Source organism: Salmo trutta, chromosome 2 (genome assembly GCF_901001165.1).
Source record: "Salmo trutta chromosome 2, fSalTru1.1, whole genome shotgun sequence".
Classification (NCBI taxonomy): Eukaryota; Metazoa; Chordata; class Actinopteri; order Salmoniformes; family Salmonidae; genus Salmo; species Salmo trutta.
In genome coordinates this window covers 4,821,203-4,835,224 of record NC_042958.1, presented here as the reverse complement: position 1 = coordinate 4,835,224, position 14,022 = coordinate 4,821,203, and the positions used below count along the sequence as shown (strand labels likewise).

The 14,022-nt window shown below is 42.8% G+C and overlaps 1 pseudogene; it reads left to right on the top strand.

Annotated features, from left to right (window-relative positions):
- LOC115148660 (retinol dehydrogenase 12-like) overlaps nucleotides 1-14,022 on the top strand; it is an 85,913-nt pseudogene that overhangs the window by 64,916 nt on the left and 6,975 nt on the right.

Genomic DNA, 14,022 nt, shown 5'->3' with positions numbered 1-14,022 from the left:
ACATCCACCAACACTACACAGGAGAATCAAGCCCACACAACAGCAAGCGGGCATTTCCAGTTTAAATAGTTCCTCATCAAACCTCAACAAGGAACAGGTGAAAACAATCAGACCCAACAAACCAAAAAGGGAAAAAGGGATCGGTGGCCGCTAGTAGACCGGTGACGACGACCGCCGAGCACCACCCGAACAGCAAGTGGAACAGCAAGGGGAACCGCCTTCGGTGGGATTCTAGACAAACATGACTGTGTAAATATCCAGAACGTTTGCCCTTCAATTTGATTACTGCACCTTGTATATTAAGGACACAGTTTTGTGCTAACAAAAATAAGGGGTTAAATATGTGTCCAAAAAATATATATAAAGTACCAGTCAAAAGTTTGGACACACCTATTCATTCAAGGGTTTTTCTTTATTTTTACTATTTTCTACATTGTAGAATAATAGTGAAGACGTCAAAACTATGAAATAACACACATGGAATCATGTATTAACCAAAAAAGTGTTAAACAAATCCACCTATATTTTGATGACAGCTTTGCCAACTCTTGGCATTCTCTCAACCAGCTTCATGAGGTATTCACCTCATGAAGCATAGTTTATCAATTGTAAGTTGGGGGTATTATGCAAGGTAGACAGTGTGAAGAGTTCTAGGAATATATTGTCCTGCAAGATAATCAGTAAATCATTATTAGATAATCACATGTAATTAAACTTCACTTGTTGCATGTTTTAGAGGTATATTTATTCATCATTTCCATTTCACGAATAAAATATGTCAGGAAAGAAATACAGAATTGCAGTGCATTTGAACACATACAAATATGAGGTCGAAGAAAACGCAAAAATGCATAAAGTTTATACATATTTAAAAAAAACATGAGTTATTGTTTAGTAGTCTGACTAGCAAAGTTATTGTGCACTTCAATATTATGTTTCAACGAAAAAGGCATATTCAAAAGTTGTAAAAAAAGTGATAAATACCACACTGCTTCCTTATTGTCATTTGGTTACATATTGTGAAGCATGTTTTAAGGGCTGCACAATGATGAGAACGTCCTTGTCTCAGAGGGGCAGTTTGATAAATGATTGACTTGGCTGGCCTTGACTTTGGCTGCACAACATGATTGATATCAAAACAAACCACCTTAAAAACATCAACACCAGAGTACTACGGTTTGAAGCCTTGAAGTTAAATTGTTCAAGAATCAACGGGTTTCATTCCTTTATTAAAGGCCAAAAATTACCCCTTTAAATGTAACAATATAACTTTCAATTGAATGTAAGTATTATAAAGGATGTAATAATATACATTTTATCCAAAGCAACTTAGTCATGCGTGTATACATTTTTACATACAGGTGGCCCTGGGAATTGAGCCCACAACCCTGGTGGTCAAAGCACCACCCTCTACCAACTGAGCTACAGTGGATCACATGTGTATGATTAGTTCATACCAATGTTAAGACACACCTTCCATTTGAACATAAAATGACTTGTTTGAAGTAAAGATTTTATGAACTGATCATACACACCATACAATCCAATTGTAGAAAGTTATAGGGCCTATTGCAACCATGGATGGCCACTAGATTATCGGCAGTTGATCTCTGGTTAACAGTGTTGTGGAAGCTACTATGAAAAGCATTTCGCTACACCCGCAATAGCATCTGCTAACCATGTGTATGTGACCATTAACATCTGCTAACCATGTGTATGTGACCATTAACATCTGCTAACCATGTGTATGTGACCATTAACATCTGCTAACCATGTGTATGTGACCATTAGCATCTGCTAACCATGTGTATGTGACCATTAACCTCTGCTAACCATGTGTATGTGACCATTAACATCTGCTAACCATGTGTATGTGAACATTAACATCTGCTAACCATGTCTTTGTGACCATTAACATCTGCTAACCATGTGTATGTGACCATTAACATCTGCTAACCATGTGACCAATAACATCTGCTAACCATGTGGATGTGACCATTAACATCTGCTAACCATGTGTATGTGACCATTAACATCTGCTAACCATGTGTATATGACCATTAACATCTGCTAACCATGTGTATGTGTCCAATAGCATCTGCTAACCATGTGTATGTAACATTAGCATCTGCTAACCATGTGTATGTGTCCAATAGCATCTGCTAACCATGTGTATGTGTCCAATAGCATCTGCTAACCATGTGTATGTGTCCAATAGCATCTGCTAACCATGTGTATGTGACCAATAGCATCTGCTAACCATGTGTATGTGTCCAATAACATCTGCTAACCATGTGTATGCGACCAATAACATTTGATTTGATTTGAAATAGAGTTTACCAAGCTACTTATTATTACACACTGGTAGAAGTTAAAGGGATACGTCAGGATTTTACCAAATGAGGCACTTTATCTACTTCCCCAGAGTCAGATGAACTTGTGGATAACTTTTTAAATGTCTCTCGCAAAACTACTTCTAACTTCCTTCATACTGGACACAGAGACATAAAAATGGTATCCACAAGTTAATCTGACTCTGGGGAACTAGATAGAGGTCCATATTGCCAAAATTCCTAAATATACATTTAAGTTACCCTAAAGCTACCCTTAATAAAAATGTAGTTACTTAACTAAAGTTAATTTGAAAAAGTAGTTCTCTACATCCAAACTACTTTTGTGAAACATTATAATCTGTAAATCTGAAATCTCATAGACTAGAAATTTCAAGAAAATCTTAACAGAATATGTAATTTAGCCTATTAAACACACACACACACACACACACACACACACACACACACACACACACACACACACACACACACAAACACACACACACACACACACACACACACTATGTTTCAAGTGAGAATTAGGCAGATTTGATACTGTTCTTATTGGCCTATTGCCAGCAGCACAAAGATAACACACAGAAATGAACACACATAAGACTGTATTTTCCTCCAAATGTGTGTAAACTAGCTAGCTATGAACATAACACTCATCTACTGTCGACATTTGGATAAGATTTGAGAGCGAGAAACACTCTTCACGCCACTTAGATACCGAATGAACTTTTTCGTAGCAGGTTAGGAGAATGAGGTTAAGGTTGGGAAAAGCGTGCTCTCCTAACCTGAAACGAAAATCACTTTGCATTGAAGTGGCGTGAAAATAGTGTGTCTCATGATTCAGTTGATTCGGCCAAGTCGATTATGCAAGGGGTGAATGGCAATTAATTTAATCAAATAATATGAATGCACCAGTGCGTCAATATAGGTAACATAATAAAAAAATCCCCATAAAAAAATCCAAAATAGATGGGGTTTTTTGCATGGGCTGTGCCTTCGGTATCTGCGGTGGAAAATGGCCAAACTACAGCGGTGTTTGCCAGACCATGAGACATTCCGAAAATCCGTCTTCTCACGGAAACAGCTGTAGCGTCCAAATGGATTGGCCTACAAACTAATATGGCCACCATAGAAAAAAACGCACAAGTTTCACGGGACTCATCTGAAGGTAACCGGTCTGAAAACATTATGGAGGTAGTTTTATGCCTACCCAAAAAAAGGGGTTAAATATGTGTAAAAAAAAATATATATATATATATACATGGACATGGGGTGGGATCTGATCCTAGACCAGCACTCGTACTCAGAGAGGCTTTATGAATACGGGCCCTGGTGTCACATTTTGATAACGGACTGAATTTAATGAAGCACTACAGTACATCCTAGCTTTGAAATGCTACATTGTGTGTGTATATATATATATATATATATATATATACTGCTCAAAAAAATAAAGGGAACACTTAAACAACACAATGTAACTCCAAGTCAATCACACTTCTGTGAAATCAAACTGTCCACTTAGGAAGCAACACTGATTGACAATAAATTTCACATGCTGTTGTGCAAATGGAATAGACAACAGGTGGAAATTATAGGCAATAAGTGACCACAGGTGGTGACCACTGCAGGTGGTGACCACAGACCACTTCTCAGTTCCTATGCTTCCTGGCTGATGTTTTGGTCACTTTTGAATGCTGGCGGTGCTTTCACTCTAGTGGTAGCATGAGACGGAGTCTACAACCCACACAAGTGGCTCAGGTAGTGCAGCTCATCCAGGATGGCACATCAATGCGAGCTGTGGCAAGAAGGTTTGCTGTGTCTGTCAGCGTAGTGTCCAGAGCATGGAGGCGCTACCAGGAGACAGGCCAGTACATCAGGAGACGTGGAGGAGGCCGTAGGAGGGCAACAACCCAGCAGCAGGATCGCTACCTCCGCCTTTCTGCAAGGAGGAGCAGGAGGAGCACTTCCAGAGCCCTGCAAAATGACCTCCAGCAGGCCACAAATGTGCATGTGTCTGCTCAAACGGTCAGAAACAGACTCCATGAGGGTGGTATGAGGGCCCGACGTCCACAGGTGGGGGTTGTGCTTACAGCCCAACACCGTGCAGGACGTTTGGCATTTGCCAGAGAACACCAAGATTGGCAAATTCGCCACTGGCGCCCTGTGCTCTTCACAGATGAAAGCAGGTTCACACTGAGCACATGTGACAGACGTGACAGAGTCTGGAGACGCCGTGGAGACATGGATCAGAAACCAGTCAGTATCTACTGTGACCACCATTTGCATGTGTAGCATGACACATCTCCTTCGCATAGAGTTGATCCGGCTGTTGACTGTGGCCTGTGGAATGTTGTTCCACTCCTCTTCAATGGCTGTGCAAAGTTGCTGGATATCCCAAACATGTTCAATGGGTGACATGTCTGGTGAGTATGCAGGCCATGGAAGAACTGGGACATTTTCAGCTTCTTGGAATTGTGTATAGATCCTTGAGATGTGGGGCCGTGCATTATCATGCTGAAACATGAGGTGATAGTGGTGGATGAATGACACGACAATGGGCCTCAGGATCTCGTCAAGTTACCACTGTGCATTCAAATTATCATCGTTTTTTGATAAAATGTAATTGTTTTCGTTGTCTGTAGCTTATGCCTGCCCATACCATAACCCCACCGCCACCATGGGGCACTCTGTTCACAACATCAGCAAACTGCTCGCCCACATGACGCCATACACATGGTCTGTAGTTGTGAGGCCTGTTGGACGTACTGCCTAATTCTCTAAAACAATGTTGGAGGCAGCTTACGATAGAGAAATTAACATTCAATTCTCTTGCAACAGCTCTGGTGGACTTTCCTGCAGTCAGCATGCCAATTGCACGCTTCCTCAAAACTTGAGACATCTGTGGCATTGTGTTGTGTGACAAAACAGCACTTATTAGAGTGGACTATTATTGTCCCCTGAACAAGGAGCACCTGTTTAATGATCACGCTGTTTAATCAACTTCTTGATATGTCACACCTGTCAGGTGGATGGAGAAATGCTCACTAACAGGGATGTAAACAACATTTGAGAGAAATAAGGATTTTGTGCCTATGGGAAATGTCTGGGATCTTTTATTTCAGCTCATGAAACATAGGACCAACACTTTAAATGTTGTGTTTATATTTTTCTTCAGTGTATTTCCTGAACTTTCTTATATCATCTAGATATAGGACAGGCACCGTAGAGGAAAGCAGACGTTTCACGTGTCACCAACTGATTGTGTTTTTTTGTTGATTTCTTGCGTTGTTTGTAACTTATTTTTTGTAACTTATTTTCTACTTAATAATATTGCCGCTATCGTCTCTTATGACCGAAAACTTCTAGACATAAGGACTGCAATTACTCACTACGGACTAGCAGAATCCTTTTTTCCGATTTGCGTGAAGAGGAGGCAGAGAAAAAAGGGCCAAAGGGCGAGCTGCCTTCTGAGAATTCGTCAGCGATCGAATAAACCCCCACTTCCCTCCATTCCGCTAGCAAATGTGCAATCTTGGAGAATAAAATCGACGAGCTACGAGGAAGAATAAACTACCAACGGGACATTAAAGACTGTAATATCTTATGCTTCACGGAGTCGTGGCTGAACGACGGCACTATCAACATACAGCTGGCAGGTTATACGCTGTACCGGCACGATAGAACAGCGGCGTCTGGTAAGACAAGGGGCGGCGGACTATGTATTTTTGCAAACAACAGCTGGTGCACAATATCTAAGAAAGTCTTGAGCTATTGCTCGCCTGAGGTAGAGTATCTCATGATAAGCTGTAGACCACACTATCTACCTAGAGAGTTTTCATCTGTATTTTTCGTAGCTGTCTACATACCACCACAGACCAACGTTGGCACTAAAACCGCACTCAATGAGCTGTATACCGCCATTAGCAAACAGGAAAACGCTCATCCAGAGGCGCTGCTTACTGCAGGGAAACTTAAATGTGCAATCAGAGGGAAACAAATTCTAGACCACCATTACTCCACACACAGAGATTGGTACAGAACTCTCCCTCGCCCTCCATTTGGCAAATCTGACCATAATTCTATCCTCCTGATTCCTGCTTACCAGTAAAAACTAAAGCAGGAGGCACCAGTGACTCGGTTTATAAAAAAGTGGTCAGATGACGCAGATGCTAAACTACAGGACTGTTTTGCTAGCACAGACTGGAATATGTTCCGGGATTCTTCCGATGGCATTGAGGAGTACACCACATCAGTCATTGGCTTTACAGTGAGGGAAAAAAGTATTTGATCCCCTGCTGATTTTGTATGTTTGCCCACTGACAAGAAATTATCAGTCTATAATTTTAATGGTAGGTTTATTTGAACAGTGAGAGACAGAATAACAACCAAAAAATCCAGAAAAACAGATGTCAAAAATGTTACAAAATGATTTGCATTTTAATGAGCGAAAAAAGTATTTGACCCCTCTGCAAAAAATTACTTAGTACTTGGTGGCAAAACCCTTGTTGGCAATCACAGAGGTCAGACATTTCTTGTAGTTGGCCACCAGGTTTGCACACATCTCAGGAGGGATTTTGTCCCACTCCTCTTTGCAGATCTTCTCCAAGTCATTAAGGTTTCGAGGCTGACGTTTGGCAACTCGAACCTTCAGCTCCCTCCACAGATTTTCTATGGGATTAAGGTCTGGAGACTGGCTAGGCCACTCCAGGACCTTAATGTGCTTCTTATTGAGCCACTCCTTTGTTGCCTTGGCCGTGTGTTTTGGGTCATTGTCATGCTGGAATACCCATCCACGACCCATTTTCAATGCCCTGGCTGAGGGAAGGAGGTTCTCACCCAAGATTTGATGGTACATGGCCCCATCTATCGTCCCTTTGATGCGGTGAAGTTGTCCTGTCCCCTTAGCAGAAAAACACCCCCAAAGCATAATGTTTCCACCTCCATGTTTGACAGTGGGGATGGTATTGTTGGGGGTCATAGGCAGCATTCCTCCTCCTCCAAACACGGCGAGTTGAGTTGATGCCAAAGAGCTCCATTTTGGTCTCATTTGACCACAACACTTTCACCCAGTTCTCCTCTGAATCATTCAGATGTTCATTGGCAAACTTCAGACAGGCATGTATATGTGCTTTCTTGTGCAGGGAGACCTTGCGAATGCTGCAGGATTTCAGTCCTTCACGGCGTAGTGTGTTACCAATTGTTTTCTTGGTGACTATGGTCCCAGCTGCCTTGAGGTCATTGACAAGATCCTCCCGTGTAGTTCTGGGCCGATTCCTCACCGTTCTCATGATCATTGCAACTCCACAACTCTCTATACTATGAGATCTTGAATGGAGCCCCAGGCCGAAGGAGATTGACAGTTCTTTCGTGTTTCTCCATTTACGAATAATCGCACCAACTGTTGTCACCTTCTCACCAAGCTGCTTGGCGATGGTCTTGTAGCCCATTCCAGCCTTGTGTAGGTCTACAATCTTGTCCCTGACATCCTTGGAGAGCTCTTTGGTCTTGACCATGGTGGAGAGTTTGGAATCTGATTGATTGATTGCTTCTGTGGACAGGTGTCTTTTATACAGGTAACAAACTGAGATAAGGAGCATTCCCTTTAAGAGTGTGCTCCTAATCTCAGCTCGTTACGTGTATAAAATACACCTGGGAGACAGAAATCTTTCTGGGAGGGGGTCAAATACTTATTTCCCTCATTAAAATGCAAATCAATTTATAACATTTTTGACATGCATTTTTCTGGATTATTTTGTTGTTATTCTGTTTCTCACTATTCAAATATACTTTCCATTAAAATTATAGACTGATAATTTCTTTGTCAGTGGGCAAACGTAAAAAATCAGCAGGGAATCAAATACTTTTTTCCCTCACTGTATCAATAAGTGCATCGAGAACGTCGTCCCTACAGTGACTGTATGTACATACCCCAACCAGAAGCCATGGATTACAGGCAACATTCGCACTGAGCTAAAGGGTAGAGCTGCCGCTTTCAAGGCGTGGAACTCAAACACAGAAGCTTATAAGAAATCCCACTATGCCATTGGACGAACCATCAAACAGGCAAAGCGTCAATACAGGATGAAGATCGAATCGTACTTCACCGGCTCCGACGCTCGTCAGATGTGGCAGGGCTTACAAACTATTACAGACTACAAAGGGAAGCACAGCCGAGAGCTGCCCAGTGACACAAGCCTACCAGATGAGCTAAATAACTTCTATGCTTGCTTCGAGGCAAGTTACACTGAAACATGCATGAGAGCATCAGTTGTTCTGGACGCTTTCCACAGCCGATGTGAGTAAGACCTTTAACCTCTCTGGCGCATGTGGGACGAACTCGTCCCACCTACGTAACAGCCACTGAAATCCAGTGGCGCGATTTTTGAATCGTTAGAAATACTATTACTTCAATTTCTCAAACATATGACTATTTTACAGCTATTTAAAGACAAGAATCTCGTTAATCTAACCCCACTGTCCGATTTCAAAAAGGCTTTACAACGAAAGCAAAACATTAGATTATGTCAGCAGAGTGCCCAGCCAGAAATAATCAGACACCCATTTTTCAAGCTAGCATATCATGTCACATAAACCCAAACCACAGCTAAATGCAGCACTAACCTTTTATGATCTTCATCAGATGACACACCTAGGACATTGTGTTATACAATACATGCATGTCTGTTCAATCAAGTTCATATTTATATCAAAAAACAGCTTTTTACATTAGCATGTGACGTTCAGAAAAAGCATAACCCCCGCAAACTTCCGGTGAATTTACTAACAATTTGCTAAATTACTCACGATAAACGTTCACAAAAAGCATAACAATTATTTTAAGAATTATAGATACATTACTCCTCTATGCACTCGATATGTCCGATTTTAAAATAGCTTTTCGGATGAAGCACATTTTGCAATAATCTAAGTACATAGCCCGGCATCACAGGGCTAGCTATTTAGACACACACCCAGGTCAGCCTCCACCAAAATCACATTTCCTATAAGAAAAATGTTCTTACCTTGCTTGTTCTTCGTCAGAATACACTGCCAGGACTTCTACTTCAATAACAAATGTTGGTTTGGTCCCAAATAATCCATCGTTATATCCAAACAGCGACGTTTTGTTCATGAGTTCTAGACACTATCAGAATGCTTCATCACGGTCTCGCGCATGGCGCATTGGCGTGACAAAAAATGTCTAAATATTCCATTACCGTACTTCGAAGCATGTCAACCGCTGTTTAAAACCAATTTTTATGCCATTTATCTCTTAGAAAAGTGATAATATTCTGACCGGAATATGCATTGAGCCTAAACAGCCAAATAAAATTTCTCCTCAGGAGCGAATCGTGCACGCGCCTCATTCAAAGGTCCTCTGAGCCGCCACTTGCCAAAGCCGATAATGTGTTTCAGCCTGAGGCTGCCTCGTTAACCTTCAGTTATTTCCCGGGTTCTGAGAGCCTATCGGAGCCCTGGGAATTGTCACGTTACAGCTAAGATCCTTACTTTTCAATAAACAGATGCAAGACGCACGACTCCTTGTCAGACAGGGTACTTCCTGCTTGAAACCTTGTCAGGTTTTTGCCTGCCATAGGAGTTCTGTTATACTCACAGACACCATTCAAACAGTTTTAGAAAATTCAGGGTGTTTTCTATCCGAACCTGAACAATAATATGCATATTCTAGCATCTGAGTTGGTGTAGGAGGCAGTTAAAAATGGGCACATATTTTTTCCAAAATTCTCAATACTGCCCCCTATCCCAAACAGGTCAACATTCACAAGACCGCAGGGCCAGGCGGATTACCAGGACGTGTACTCCGAGCATGTGCTGACCAACTGGCAAGTGTCTTCACTGACATTTTATAACTCTCCCTGTCTGAGTCTATAATACTAACATGTTTCAAGGAGACCACCATAGTCCCTGTGCCCAAGAACATAGCGCCTTCAAAGCACCATAGTGCCCTCAAACCTCATCAATAAGCTAAGGACCCTGGGACTAAACAACTCCCTCTGCAACTGAATCCTGGACTTCCTGACGGGCCGCCCCAGGTGGTAAGTAAAGATAACAACACATCCGCCACGCTGATCCTCAACACGGGGGCCCCTCAGGGGTGTGTTCTCAGTACCCTCCTGTTCTCCCTGTTCACTCATGACTGCATGGCCAGACACGACTCCAACACCATCACTAAGTTTGCCGATGACACAACAGTGGTAGGCCTGATCACCGACAACGATGAGACAGCCTATAGGGAGGGGGTCAGAGACCTGACCGTGTGGTGCAAGGACAACAACCTCTCCCTCAACATGATCAAGACAAAGGAGATGATTGTGGACTACAGGAAAAGGAGGACCGAGCACGCCCCCATTCTCATCGACGGGGCTGTAGTGGAGCAGGTTGAGAGATTCAAGTTCCTTGGTGTCTACATCACCAAACTAACATGGTCCAAGCACACCAAGACAGTTGTGAAGAGGGAACAACAAAACCTATTCCCCCTCAGGAGACTGAAAAGATTTGGCATGGGTCCTCAGATCCTCAAAAGGTTTTACAGCTGCACCATTGAGAGCATCCTGACTGGTTGCATCACTGCCTGGTATGGCAACTGCTCAGCCTGCGACCGCAAGGCACTAAAGACAGAAGTGCGTACGGCCAAGTCCATCACCGGGGCTAAGCTTCCTGCCATCCAGGACCTCTATATCAGGTGGTGTCAGAGGAATGCCCTACAAATTGTCGAAGACTACAGCCACCCTGGTTATAGACTGTTCTCTCTGCTACTGCACGGCAAGCGGTACTGGAGAACCAAGTCTGGGTCCAAGAGGCTCCTAAGTAGCTTCTACCTCCAAGCCATAAGACTCCTGAACAGCTAATCAAATGGCTACCCAGACAATTTGCATTCTCCCCCCATCCCCTCTTGAACGCTGCTGCTACTCTCTGTTATTATCTATGCATTGTCACCTTAACTCTACCTACATGTACATATTACCTCGACACAGGTGCCCCCTGTATGAAAAGCCCCGCTATTATTATTTACTGCTGCTCTTTAATTATTTGTTATTCTTATATCCATGGGCTTGCTCCTACCTATCTTTCCGATTTGGTCCTGCCGTACATACCTACACGTACGCTACGGTCACAAGACGCAGGCCTCCTAATTGTCCCTAGAATTTCTAAGCAAACGGCTGGAGGTAGGGCTTTCTCCTATAGAGCTCCATTTTTATGGAATGGTCTGCCTACCCATGTGAGAGACGCAGACTCAGTCTCAACCTTTAAGTCTTTACTGAAGACTTCTCTCTTCAGTAGGTCCTATGATTAAGTATAGTCTGGCCCAGGAGTGTGAAGGTGAACGGAAAGGCTGGAGCAACGAACCGCCCTTGCTGTCTCTGCCTTGCCGGTTCCCCTCTCTCCACTGGGATTCTCTGCCTCTAACCCTATTACAGGGGCTGAGTCACTGGCTTACTGGTGTTCTTCCATGCCGTCCATGGGAGGGGTGCGTCACTTGAGTGGGTTGAGTTATTGACGTGGTCTTCCTGTCTGGGTTGGCGCCCCCCCCCCCCCCCCTTGGGTTGTGCCGTGGCAGAGATCTTTGTGGGCTATACTCGGCCTTGTCTTAGGACGGTAAGTTGGTGGTTGTAGACATCCCTCTAGTGGTGTGGGGGCTGTGCTTTGGCAAAGTGGGTGGGGTTATATCCTGCCTGTTTGGCCCTGTCCGGGGGTATCATCGGATGGGGCCACAGTGTCTTCTGATCCCTCCTGTCTCAGCCTTCAGTATTTATGCTGCAGTAGTTTACTTGTCGGGGGGCTAGAGTCAGTCTGTTACATCTGGAGTATTTCTCTTGTCTTATCCGGTGTCCTGTGTGAATTTAAATATGCTTTCTCTAATTCTCTCTCTCTTTCTCTCTTTCTTTCTTTCTCTCGGAGGACCTGAGCCCTAGGACCATGCCTCAGGACTACCTGGCATGATGACTCCTTGCTGTCCCCAGTCCACCTGGCCATGCTGCTGCTCCAGATTCAACTGTTCTGCCTGCGGCTATGGAATCCTGACCTGTTCACCGGACGTGCTTGCTGCACCCTCGACAACTACTATGATTATTATTATTTGACCATGCTGGTCATTTATGAACATTTTAACATCTTGTCTTGACCATGTTCTGTTATAATATCCACCCGGCACAGCCAGAAGAGGACTGGCCACCCCTCATAGCCTGGTTCCTCTCTAGGTTTCTTCCTAGGTTTTTGGCCTTTCTAGGGAGTTTTTCCTAGGGAGTTTTTCCTAGCCACCGTGCTTCTTTCACATGCATTGCTTGCTGTTTGGGGTTTTAGGCTGGGTTTCTGTACAGCACTTTGAGATATCAGCTGATGTACGAAGGGCTATATAAATAAATTTGATTTATATCTACTTGTATTTTCTATTTGTTTAGGTATTTTCTTAAAACTGCATTTTTCATTAACCTCTCTAGTACATGTGGGACGAACTCGTCCCACCTACGTAACAGCCACTGAAATCCAGTGGCGCGATTTTTGAATCGTTAGAAATGCTATAACTTCAATTTCTCAAACATATGACTATTTCACAGCTATTTAAAGACAAGAATCTCGTTAATCTAACCCCACTGTCCGATTTCAAAAAGGCTTTACAACAAAAGCAAAACATTAGATTATGTCAGCAGAGTACCCAGCCAGAAATAATCACACAGCCATTTTTCAAGCTAGCATATCATGTCACATAAACCCAAACCACAGCTAAATGCAGCACTAACCTTTTATAATCTTCATCAGATGACACACCTAGGACATTGTGTTATACAATACATGCATGTCTGTTCAATCAAGTTCATATTTATATCAAAAACCAGCTTTTTACATTAGCATGTGACGTTCAGAAAAAGCATAACCACCGCAAACTTCCGGTGAATTTACTAACAGTTTGCTAAATTACTCACGATAAACGTTCACAAAAAGCATAACAATTATTTTAAGAATTATAGATACATTACCCCTCTATGCACTCGATATGTCCGATTTTAAAATAGCTTTTCGGATGAAGCACATTTTGCAATAATCTAAGTACATAGCCCGGCATTACAGGGCTAGCTATTTAGATACCCACCCAGGTCAGCATCCACCAAAATCACATTTCCTATAAGAAAGATGTTCTTACCTTGCTTGTTCTTCATCAGAATACACTGCCAGGACTTCTACTTCAATAACAAATGTTGGTTTGGTCCCAAATAATCCATCGTTATGTTCCAACAGCGACGTTTTGTTCGTGAGTTCTAGAATGCTTTTTCGCGGTGTCGCGCATGGCGCATTGGCGTGTCAAAAATGTCTAAATATTCCATTACCGTACTTCGAAGCATGTCAACCGCTGTTTAAAACCAATTTTTATGCCATTTATGTCATAGAGAAGTGTTAATATTCCGACCGGGAGTATGCATTGAGCCTAAACAGCCGAATAAAATTTCTCCTCAGAAGCGACTCATGCACGCGCATCATTGAAAGGTCCTCCGAGCATCCACTTACAAAAGGCGATAATATATTTCAACCTGAGGTTCCCTCGTAAACCTTCAGTTATTTCGCGGGCTCTGAGAGCCTATTGGAGCCCTGGGAATTGTCACGTTACAGCTAAGATCCTTACTTTTCAATAAAAAGAGGTAAGACGCACGACTCC